The sequence below is a fragment of the Pongo abelii genome, chromosome 10, assembly GCF_028885655.2.
Source record: "Pongo abelii isolate AG06213 chromosome 10, NHGRI_mPonAbe1-v2.0_pri, whole genome shotgun sequence".
In the NCBI taxonomy this organism is placed as follows: domain Eukaryota; kingdom Metazoa; phylum Chordata; class Mammalia; order Primates; family Hominidae; genus Pongo; species Pongo abelii.
In genome coordinates, this window is record NC_071995.2 from 116,173,729 (window position 1) to 116,186,634 (window position 12,906).

A 12,906-nucleotide genomic window follows, 5' to 3' on the forward strand; every position below is an offset into this window, starting at 1 on the left:
TGCTCTGTGTGTGTGTTTCTCTCTGTGTATTCATGCGTCGCCCGCGTGCTGTGTCATTTCTCTGCTGTGTGTGGCCCGGGTGTCGACCGACTGAGTGTCTTTCGGCATCTTGCTGCTGGGGTTCTGGTTTGCAGGGAAACCCATCCAGGACTGCTGTGCCCTTCTCTCTCCTTGCTTCCTTAACCCTCCCCAAGCCCCACGTCCTGCAGGTACCAAACCCAGGATGCTCACTGTTCAGTTGGTGGCAGAGACAGCCGGGACCTCCAGAGCTCTCTTGAGCATCCCGTTTGGCATTAGGGCTTAATTCTTTAATGAAAGAAGCAATTGAAAGGCGACCTCTTGGGAAGGCAAGGCCCCCCAGCTCACTTCCTCCAGACTCTGGCTTGGGCCAGACCTTACTAAACGACAGAGGTGGGAATTAGCCTTTGGTGTACTTTGCTTAAGGAAAAAAGAAAACAGAAATGAAGCAATTGGCAACGGCCCCTGGCCACTCTCAGCACGTTCTTCTCTCTTTCTCTGCTGCGTCCTAGAATCAGGAAGGGCTCTGGGCCGGTGCTTGGGAAATTGGTGTGCTGCTTCTCTCTCACACCTTGGCCATAGAAAGGAAACTTGATCTTTGGAAGGAGTTGGAAAGAAGCTGGGCTGGGGAGAGGCAGATATATTTTCTGTCTGCTGAGAGACAGAGACAGACAGAGAGGGAGGGAGACAGCAAGCTCTGGGTCTGAGCTCTGTCAATCAGCTTCTTTTTTTTTTTAGATAGAGTCTCACTCTGTCGCCCAGGCTGGAATGCAGTGGTGCGATCTTAGCTCACTGCAACCTCCGACTCCTGGATTCAAGCAATTCTCTAGCCTCAGCCTCCTGAGTAGCTGGGATTACAGGCTCCCGCCACCATACCTGGCTAATTTTGTATTTTTAGTAGAGATAGGGTTTTGTCATGTTGGCCAGGCTGGTCTCGAACTCCTGACCTCAAGTGATCCACCTGCCTCGGCCTCCCAAAGTGCTGGGATTACAGGCGTGGGCCATCGTACCTGGCCATCAATCATTATCTTAATAACAATTCCACAACACTTTCTCTGCCTCCTTTTCCTCCCGCAAAACATCCTCATCTATCCTATTTTTCATCCTTGTCCTGACCAACGTCAGGTTCAGCTGTCCCCCAACTTTACAGATGAATAAATTAAGCTGCTATAAGGATACCCTCTTGTCCCGGTTTTTGAATGTCCAGTTTCCATGAGGCTCCGTAGGGAGAGCTGGCTGCCTCCTGCCCCAGGGAAGAGTTTTAAGGTCCTTCCTGGCTCTATCCGGGTGTTTCTGTGTGAGTTCTTTATTTTCTCTGAACCTCAGTTCCAAAATGCAGTCATTTGTAATCACCTCGTCTCTGAGTAATGGGGAGGGTTAAATGAAACAGTAAATGCAGAGAACTTGGCAATGTCATATAGTAGTGAGAACTCAGAAAAGTGGCTTCCTATTATTGTTATGTAATAGATAATGATTTGGACTTCCTGGCTTTTAATTCAGTGCACTTTCTACTCTGTCACTGTCCGGCCAAAGGTACTTCAGGCGCCACATAGAAGGGGGCCCTTCCCTTGAAATTACACCGAGGCATTTCACGCCGGTCTGGGTGGGGGGCACCGTCTACGGAGAGACGGCTGCTGGATAGAATCGCCTGACAGCCCTGCCTCCGCCCTCAGGAGCTGGGATTTTAAACAAATCACATACGCATGCTTGCCAGGGTACATACCATGGAAACAATACTTGGACCCAAGCCTCATTCAAGTAGTTCAGTGGCTTCGGGTGTATTTATTTCATTTACCTTGCTGTGAGGAAATTAGTAGCTGACTATCGGGGATGCCTGCCAGTGAGAGGGAGGAAGCCCAAATAGGCCAGCGTCTGCTACTCCCTCCTCTCTGTGCGACCTTGGCCAAGCCCCTCTCCACCCTGAACCTCATTTCTGCAACAGAAGGAAAGGTAACAGCAGCAGCCTCCTGTGGTTGAGAGCTTACTGTGCGCTAAGCATTGGTGCCTGAGCCCTCTGCATAGGGGTTTTATTTAATTGTTACAGACTATATGAGAGAGAGAGAGAGAGAGACAGAGAGAGACAGGGTCCTGATATGTTGCCCAGGCTGATCTCAAACTCTGTGCCTCAAGTTATCCTCTTGCCTTAGTCTCCCGAGTAGCTAGCACTACAGGTGCATGCCACTACACCAAGCCACTTGTTTCATATTTGTAGAGACAGGGTCTCACTATGTTCTCGAACTCCTGGGCTCAAGTGACCCTCCTGCCTCGGTCTCCTGAGTTGCTGTGTCTACAGGCATGAGCCTCCATACTGGGCCGTGCAAGTGCCATTTTTATCTGCACCTTATGGATGGATAAGGCAGATGAGGTTCAGGGACATAAATCAAGGAGGTAGATCAGGGTCTAAGTGAGTGGTCAATCACAGTCCTGAAAATAATCTCACAAAACTACGCCTCCCTCCTTTTCCTCCACAAAGCACATCCTCGCCTGTGGATCTGGGTCATATTTGATTGCCCCATTTTATAGATGAGAAAACAAAGCTCCCACAGGGAAGCCTGCTTGTCCTGGTTTACCCATGCTTTCCATTTTTAGCGTTGAAAGATGAAGAATGTTAGGATGAAGAGGAGCCACCAAGCCTATCTAGTCTAGCTTCCTCATTCAGAAATGAGAAAACAGAGGCCTGGAGAAGCAAAGGGCTCATTCAACATGGACCAGCCATAGCTGGAGCATCCAGACCTGTGCTGTCCAATATGGCAGCCGCTTGACACACATGGCCATTGAGCACATGGACTGTGGCAGGTTCAGTTGCAATGTGCTGCAAGAGTAAAGTGCACACTGACTTTCAAAGACTAGTATGAGAGATGATGGGTGCACCAAAATCTCAGAAGTCACCACTAAAGAACTTAGTCATGTAATCAAACACCACCTGTTCCCCAAAAAACCTATTGAAATAAAAAAATTTAAAAAACAAAAAACAAAGACTAGTATGAGAAAAAGAACATAAACATCTCCACAATGTTTATTGATTACGTTTGAAATGATGCTGTTACGAATATATTGTGTTAAATAAAATTATTATGAAAGTTAATTTTCCCCATTGCTTTTCACTCTTCTTTCTTTTTTTGTGAGACAGGGTCTCACTCTGTCACCCAGGCTGGAGGGCAGTGGCACAATCTCAACTCACTGCAGCCTCCACCTCCCAGGCTCAAGTGATCCTCCCACTTCAGCCTCCTGAGTAGCTGGGACTCCAGACACACGCCACCATGCCCAGCTAATTTTTGTATTTTTGTAGAGAAGAGGTTTTGCCATGCTGTCCAGGCTGGTCTTGAATTCCTGGGCTTGAGCAATCCTCCTGCCTCAGCCTCCCAAAGTATAGGGATTACAGGCATGAGCCACTGTACCCAGCTGCTTTTTACTTTTTTTTTTTTTTTTTTTTTGAGACGGAGTCTTGCTCTGTCGCCCAGGCTGGAGTGCAGTGGCACGATCTCGGCTCACCGCAAGCTCCACCTCCCAGGTTCACGCCATTCTCCTGCCTCAGCCTCCCGAGTAGCTGGGACTACAGGAATGCGCCACCACGCCTGGCTAATTTTTTTGTATTTTTAGTAGAGACGGGGTTTCACCATGCTAGCCAGGATGGTCTTGATCTCCTGACCTCGTGATCCGCCCACCTCGGCCCTCCCAAAGTGCTGGGATTACAGGCTTGAGCCACCATGCCCATCCGCGCTTTTTACTCCTTTTAATGTGACTTATAAAGCCAAACATTACACACATGGCTTGCATTATATTGCCATTGGGCAGCGTGGGTCTAGAGTGTGACCGTTGTTCTTTCTGTAGCCTACCATCCCTGGATCTCCTCAAGAACCTACTGGTAACAGCCAGGCAGAAGACACTTCTTAAAGTTTTCCCTTTTAAAGAAACCAGAAAAATGACAAAGAGGGTTTGCAAATATCACGTCACCTTTTGAAACTGACCTCTGGGAATAGGCACGGTGGGGGCAGCATGGAGAGAGAGAAAATCCATCCAGAAGCATATGAAGAAAGAGGTTATAGTAGAATGTCGCCTGGGCTAATAGTCCAGTATCGAAAATCTTGCTTCCAAGTGTCAGTTGAAATCTAACCCAGGGCTGTCATCCCAGCACTTCGGGAGGCTGAGGCAGGCAGATTGCTTGAGGCCAGGAGCTTGAAATCAGCCTGTGCAACATAGTGATATCCCATTTCTACAAAAAATACAAAAATTTGGCCAGGCGCGGTGGCTCACACCTGTAATCCCAACACTTTGGGAGGCTGAGGCTGGTGGATCACTTGAGGTCAGGAGTTCAAGACCAGCCTGGCCAACATGGTGAAACCCCATCTCTACTAAAAATACAAAAAAGTTAGCTGGGCGTGGTGGCAGGCACCTGTGATCCCAGCGGATCAGGAGGCTGAGGCAGGAGAATGGCTTGAACCTGGGAGGCGGAGGTTGCAGTGAGGCGAGATTGCGCCACTGCACTCCAGCCTGGGCGACAGAATGAGACTCTGTGTCAAACAAAACAAAACAAAACAAAACAAAATAAAAATTAGTCAGGCATGGTGACACACGCCTGTGGTCCCAGATATTCTGGAGACTGAGGTGGGAGGATCAATTGAGCCTGGGAGGTTGAGGCTGCAGTGAGCCAAGATAGCACCACTGCACTCCGGCCTGGGTGACAGAACGAGACCCTGTTTCAAAAAAAAAAAAAAAAAACCTAACTCATCTGTACAATAAATGTGTCATTAAAAACAATGAGGCAGATCTTTATCTGGAAATAAGAAATGAACTCCAAGGTATACCATTAAGGTGCAATAAGTCGGTTCTGTATATGTAAATGTAAAGATTATTCTGGAGGAAACGGATATCAATGGTTGCATCTTAAGAGGAATGTTAGAAGTCAGTAGGAGGGAGATATACTTTGTATTGAATACCTTTTTTTCTATTTGAGTATCATGTAAATTTTTGAAATCATATGTATATTACCTTTTACATGAACAATATCAAAGAAAACAAAACCCAGCCTGCCTGTGAAGTCTTGACTCTTTTCAGTTTACACACCCACAAAATCTCTGATGGAGTTTCAGCCCTGCTTCCTATCTCCCTCCAATCTCATTGAAAAACAAACTCCAAGTCCTCCAAGTCTTCAAAAACAAAACAAAATACTGCCACCCCCAACACAAACAAAAGACTGAAAGCGTAAACCCAACTGTGCTCTTTTTAAAAATGCAAAACCACCAACTTCTTTACATTTCCTGAACTGCTAATTTGCAGTCTTTCCCCAGAGAGATCACCACCCAGGAATCAAGCTGAAGTGCTTTCTCCCACGCTGGTAAGTCATGGCGGCAAACACACAAGTCACCACAAATCTGGGGGGTAAGTTGGCATTCTTTGCCTTGGGGATCCCAAAGACACAAGCATCCCGAGTCTCCCCAGCCATGGAATTCCCCAGTTTCATGGCTACAGTTTGCTATGATGACGTTAATCTTCCCACCTCTGATGCCCATATCTCAGAGGTAGTAACAGGCTCAGCTTAGAGTTACAAGCATGAGCATTAATGATTGTTTAAAATGTGACACACATTCTGTTGCCAAGACTTTGGGAAACCCCACTCTCTTACATTGCTGCTAAATACAACCTCTTTGAATGGCAGTTTGACAATACCTACCTCTAAATTTAAAATACATAAACCTTGGCCTGACATTTCAAATTTTAGGACTTTCTCCTGCAGGTAACGTGAAAGGAACATCCTTAAACACACACAAAACTCTTCTTTGCAGGGTTCTGAATATCTGAATATCAAGAGATTGAGAAAATCTTAAGTACCCATCAATAGAAGACTATTAAATCAACTATGGCACATCCATACAATGGAATTCTGGGCAGGCATTAAATAAGCAGGGGATTAGAGCTAAAAAGACCAGACCGATGAGGAATGATCTTAAAGATACAGTGTTAAATTTAAAAGCAAGGTGGAGCACACCCGTTTAGAAATATAATTATATGTCCATCCTACAGCTTCATCATGCATTCATCCATGTTTCCACATAAGCTTGGAGATGCACTGAATACCTCTGGAAAATTATTCAAGATATCAGTAACAGTGGTTACTTCTAGGAAAGGGGACTGGAAGGCTAGAAATTGGGTGGGAAGGAAGCTTGCTTTTTATTGTATATTCCCATATTAGATTGCTATTATTTATTTATTTATTTTTGAGACAGGGTCTCGCTTTGTTGCCCAGGCTGGAGGGCAGTGGTATAATCACAGCTAACTGCAACCTCCAAGGCCTGGGCTCAAGTTATCCTCAAGCTTTGGCCTCCTGAGTAACTGGACTACAAGCACACACCACCATGACTGGCTAATTTTTTAACTTTTTGTAGAAACGGTGTCTCACTATGTTGCCCAGGGTGGTCTCAAACTCCTGGCCTCAAGCAATCCTTCCATCTTGGCCTCCCAAAGTGCAGAGTTTATAAGCATGAGCCACTGTGCCTGGACTAAATTATTACTTTTTAACAATGTTTTTTGCATCAATTTTAAGAAAAGAGTAAGTCTTTGAAGTCAGACTGTCTGATTCTCTACTTGGCTTTGTGATTGTGGGCAAGTTACTTACTCTCTCTGAGTCATAGTTTCTGCATCTATTAAATAGGGGTGATAATAGTGCCTATATAGATAGCGTGTCTGAGGATAGAAAGAGATAATAGTTAATGTTTTCTCCTTATTTATTTATTTATTTATTTATTTATTTTGAGATGGAGTCTCTGTCACCCAGGCTGGAGTGCGGTGGTGCAGTCTCGGCTCGCTGCAACCTCTGCCTCCCAGGTTCAAGTGATTCTCCTGCCTCAGCCTCCTGAGTAGCTGGGACTACAGGCACCCGCCACCACTCCTGGCTAATTTTTGTATTTTAATTTTTAAATTTCTATTATTTTTATTATTTTTTGAGACATAATCTTGCTCTGTTGCCCAGGCTGAGTGCAGTGGCGTGATCTTGGCTTACTGCAACCTCTGCCTCCCAGGTTCAAGTGATCCTCCTGCCTCAGCCTCCCAAGTTGCTGAGATCACACCTGGCTATTTTTTTTTTTTTTTTTTGTATTTTTAGTAGAGATGCGGTTTCATCATGTTGGCCAGGCTGGTCTCGAACTCCTAACCTCAAGTGATCCACCTGCCTCAGCCTCCCAAAGTGCTGGGATTACAGGCATGAGCCACTGTGCCCAGCCAATAGTTAACGTTTTCTAAGTTGTTACAATGCACCATAGTCTAGGTAAGTGCCCAGGAAACGGATCCTTTTACCACCACTATTACTAATTATCATCACGTAAGCAGTCATTTTTCTATTGAGCATCTGTAGTGTCCGGTGGATGTGCTGCTTAAAGCACTTTGTGTTGAAGGACCAGGTAAAAGGTATGGACACGTGGACTGGTCCTGTCTCCTACGGGAGTCGATGACTGTCACTGGCTCCTTTTCGGAATGCTGCAAAAGCAGGATTCAGTTTGTCGGAACACGGCACATGAGAGATGCATCCAGAAGCACTGAGGCCCCAGAACTTGGTGGTGAGTCAACACCACTAGGGCAGGATGAGGAGGACGGTCTGGTTCATCATAAGGAGAGAGCTGCAGGGCTGTCATCCCGATGTTAGAATAGATCTGGGGAATCACAGAGTCTTCATTTCAGCTTCGTTTTGCAGAGCTCATTTACATGAGCTAGTTCGGCCGACGGGAGACCAATATAACCATCCATCATATGACAGAAAATTTCAGGGTTTGGGGCTAAGGTTCTTAAGTTCCTTCTATCCATGGACGCTTCAGTGGCACAAAAGCACAAAAGTGGCACAGATGCACTTCTGCCTCCCACCCTTGCCCCTACAGACATGCCCCATTGCTGTAAATGCTGTGTGGGAGTCAAAGGCATGAACTTGGAGCTAGAAAAACCAGGGTTTGTGACCCACCTCTGCTGCCTATTAGCCTCAGATTCCTCATCTGTAAAGTGGGAACAATTCTGGTTGCGCCTTAAAGATGCAAACCAATAAATCACATGGGATAATTTAAATGGAAGTGCATTAGAGGGGATAATTCATCTAAACCATGTGGTACTGTTGACTATTATTTTTAGAGTCACTTTAGATTACACATCAAGATAATTGAACCATTTCAGGCTACATATGCAAACATAATCATGGCCAAGAGGACAGCCTCATTACTATAAAAAGGAAACATATTATCAGTGGTCTTGGAAACTTTTCTTAACAATCATTAAAATAAGATGGCACATATTTGCTATCCCCTATCAATCTTATACTCTTTTACCTTTTTTTCCTCCCTCCCTCTTTCTCTCCTTTGCCTCCTCTCGTCTTTCCTTTTCTTTCATTCATGCCAACCATTCGTTTGCCTACTCATACATAGCTCTCCCCAGGTCAGGGCAGTCAGTGTGGAGCTTGCATTGGGATTACAGGGGTGGATAAGATAGACAGCATCCCTGCCCTCAAGCTTACAGCCTAGGGTGGAGGTAGTTGGAGAGAAATATTAGTGATAAAACAATGAGTAGAACAAAAGGGAAAATACAGGGTGCTAATGAGAGCTTGCATAAGGGACATAACATGGTCTGGGTGTTGGTGGTCAGGGAAGCCTTCCTGGAGGAAGAGTTAGGATCCAGAGTTGGCCGGATAAGAAGGCGGATGGAGGAAGTGAGAAGTGGAGGACAGAGACCAGCGTGTGAGAAGGCACTGTGGTAGGACGGAGCTGGCATTGTGGTGAGAGAAGAAAGCCATGTCATGAGATAAAGCTGGAGAAGTCATCAGGGGCTGGATCATCAGGTCTCTTGAAAGGCAAGTTAACGATTTTGGACTTTATTCTTAGAGCGATGGCAAGCATTGGAGGGTTTTGAGACAAGAAGTACAGTGGTCAGATTTAGATTTTATGAAGATTACTCTGGCTGCTGCTGGATGGAAAATGGGTGGGAAAAGCAAGGCTGGGTATGGGCAGCCTGGTTAGGAGGCTGCTGCAGGCCAGAGATGAGCAATGACGGTGGTTAAGGATCAGGTGGTGAAAGGGAGGAAGGAAGGAAGTGGGTCGATTTAAGAGATGTTTACAAGATTGAGTCAACAAGATTTGGTGACTAATTGGATACAGAAGCTAACAGAGAAGGAGGTGTCTGCAGTGACCTCCCAGCTCCTGGCTTCCACTAGTAGAAGGAGTGTGAAGGATTTCCTGAGAGAGGGAAACCTGAACAATGAGGTAAAAATAGGGTGAAAGGGCTGGCTGCCTGTAATCCCAGCACTTTGGGAGGCTGAGGCGAGAGGATTGTTTGAGGCCAGGAGTTCAAGACCAGCCTGAGCAATACAGTAAGACCCCCATCTCTACCAAAAAAAAAATTAACTACGATTGTGCCACTGCACACCAACCTGGGTGACAGTGCAAGACTCTGTCAAAAAGAAAGAAGGAAGGAAGGAATGAAGGAAGGAAGGGAGGGAGGGAGGGAGGAAGGAAGGAAGGAAAATGGGGGTGAAAGAAAGAATAAGAATGAATGAAACTCATTTCATAGAACTGTCTTTCATGAATAGTAATAATTTAGTTGTGGTCTAGTATATTGCAAGAATCAACATTTCCTAATAATGTCACTTCCATAATTCTGAGAATTCAGCTACAAAAAACATGCTCAATTTGGCTCAATTCCAAGCTTTGCCATTTATAAGCTATTTGATCTTGGATAAGTCATTTAACATTTTGACTCTCAGTTTCCTTTTGTGAAATTGAAACAGTAATAACAACTAGTTGCCAAGGCTTTTGTAATGATTAAGCAAGATGGACACTGTAAAGGGCACTTTGTAAACTGTAAATGTCAACTACAATGACAATGTTGAGTGTTTATTTTTCAGGGAACATCAATAACTGTTTTCTCCAAATTGCACATCAATGTTAACTTGAGGCTCAACCAAATTTCTCCTCTCATGCCTGGCATCCTTGGGTGCTTTCTGGTATAGGGGAGCTGAGTCAAAAGGCTGACAAAAGGTGCTCAGGGAAGAAAAAAGAAGTAAGAATAACTATTTTAAGAGAGCAGTAATAATATTTGTTCCCTTCACTCGAAAGTTCCCTTTAAATAGATCCGCAACATCCATACAGGCCTGACTCAGTTACAAATGAATTTCAATAAGGGGAAAACATGTTAAATAGAAAACATAAACTACAATGGCAGAAATCATTCCACATATGTCAGATATACCAGTAATAACAATAAATGTAATTGGGTCAAACTTGAGTAAAAGATCAAGACTCTTCAATTGTATAAAATGTATTTGCAGTTGCCCTACCTTAGCATGAATGTGCAGACTAGTACGAAGGACAGGAGGGAAAATATTCATTAAGGCAGACCTCAGCCTAGTATACATTTGCTGGCCACATGGAGCTAAAGCACCACAGGTCTGCTTTCATCTGCACAATATAATTGACTTTCTTCTTAGAATATGTTAGCACCTAGTAAGCATGAAATAAGTATTTGGTGAATAAGCGCTCAACTATTCACACTGAGTACTTATTAGGTTGAAATATATGAAATTAACAGTTTTGCAAATGATCAACTTTTTCAATTTCGTACAGTTCAACTTAATATTTTGAGCATTTTTATATGTAAGCACTTTATTGGAAGATCTCATTTTCATTCTTGCAACACGATATGAACGTGACATGACATTATAATTCCCATTTTATAGATGTTAAAATCGAGGCTCAAAGACATGAAGTCATAGGTTATGCAGCTAGTGCCAGTGGTGGGGACTCAAATCAAGTTTGTCTGAACTCAACGTCTTTGCTTTTCTAATGTTCTAAGTACTGCTATATATTTTTAGCTCAATTCTACAATTTTAGTAATTGAAAGTTGAAAGAGATGCTAGGGATTTTCTACTCCAATTCACAATATTGATTTTATAAACCTCCTACAGGGCTCAGGGAACCCTGAAAATCCTGCAATCGTGTGTGCAACTTTTGTGATACGTGCATTAAAACAGGCCATGGCATTAATACAATTTTCCAAGTATTCCATTACACAATGAATAATAAGGGTAGAAGTCACTGGTTTAACATTACATTTTGCAGATGAGGAGCTACAGGCTCATAGTTAGGAAAGGACTTGCCTAAGATTCTTAGAAACAGAGTCAGAACCAAGATCAAACTCGGGCTATTATGATTAATTCTTGCTTGCTTGCTTGGTTGCTTGCTCGCCTGCTTGCTTTCTTGCCTTTTTTTTTTTTTTTTTTTTTTTGGCAGTGTCTCACTCTGTTGCCCAGGCTAGAGTGCAGTGGCACAATCTCGGCTCACTGCAACCTCCGCCTCCTGAGTTCAAGCAATTCTCCTGCCTCAGCCTCCTGAGTAGCTGGGACTACAGACGCCTGCCAGCTAAGTTTTATATTTTTAGTGGAGATGGGATTTTGCCATGTTGGCCAGGCTGGTCTTGAACCCCTCACCTCATGTGATCCATCTGCCTCGGCCTCCCAAAGTGCTGGGATTACAGGCGTGAGCCACTGCGCCCGGCTGCAAGATGCTCTTTCTGTCTTGTTATGCTGGAGCTTAACAATTTAAATTATTGCCCAAGCAGTCAAATATTGGCTCACCTCCCTTCCTGGTGAAATACCTCCAAAAATTATCTGCCTCCTGAGGATCGATAACAGGGTATCTGAAGATACCACTACAAGTGAGATGAGGGTACAAGGCTAACAGATTCTAGTCACTTGTCAAAGTAAATATTTAAACAATTAATTTCATAATTAGGATAAGAAGCTTAAAATATATATTTAGTGCTGTAAGGGAACCACAGATGACGATGTACTTTTTCAAATAAAAATAATGATTATGGTATCAGAGACGTCTGCCACGATTCCTTCATTTACTCAGCTTTTATCAAGTAACACTTAGGGCTGGGCTCAGTGGCTCATGCCTGTAATCCCAACATTTTGGGAGGTTAAGGCAGGAGGATTATTGAGCCCAGGAGGTCAAGGCTGCAGTAAGCCATGACTGTGCCACTGGACTCTAGCCTGGGTGAAAAAGTGAGACCTTGTCTCAAACAAACAAATAAACAAAAAACAAAACAAAACAAAACAGCCACCTGTGCATAGCACAGGACTTGGCACATAATAGGTACTCAGTGAATCAGGGTCTCAATCTCTAAGCCTACAGCTATTGAAAGAAGCAGCCCTGTGAGAGGGGAGAGGGAGCAGTGGGGACTGTAGAGAACTGGAGGGCCCATGCCATGTCTGGAGAGCAGTTCCAGCCAGTGGTTGCCATGCAGAAAGCCAAGGCTGGTCTCACTTCACTTCCTGAAAGCAGCTGCAGGGAGGTGATGGCATGGCCCATTACAAATGAATGAATGAATGAGACTTCAGACATTTGGTTAACAAAACTTGGATTCAGGCCAGGTGCCGTGGCTCACGCCTGTAATCCCAGCACTTTGGAAGGCTGAGGCGGGCGGATCACCTGAGACCAGGAGTTTGAGACCAGTCTGGCTAACATGGCGAAACCCTGTCTCTATTAAAAATACAAAAATTAACCAGGCGTGGTGGCAGGTGCCTGTAATCCCAGTTACTCAGGAGGCTGAGGCAGGAGAATGGCTTAAACCCAGGAGGGTGAGGTTGTAGTGAGCCAAGATCACACCACTGCACTCCAGCCTGGACCACAGAGCGAGACTCTGTCTCAAAAAACAAAAACAAAAACAAAACTTGGATTCAGAAAAAGGAAAGATAATGTGGGGTGGGTCTTAATGGACTTTGCAAAACCATCAGCGATGAACGTGGTCTAATGCTTCGCTACCCAAAGTGTGGTCCATGCACCAGCACCATCAGCATCACCTGGGAGCATGTCAGCAATGCAGAATCCCAAGGCCCAGCCCAGACCTATGACTCAGACT

At 44.6% G+C, this 12,906-nt stretch overlaps 1 protein-coding gene across 1 annotated transcript in view; it reads right to left on the reverse strand.

Annotated features, from left to right (window-relative positions):
- NOS1 (nitric oxide synthase 1) overlaps positions 1-12,906 on the reverse strand; it is a 207,583-nt gene that overhangs the window by 120,617 nt on the left and 74,060 nt on the right. The gene's annotated exons all lie outside the window — the stretch shown is intronic.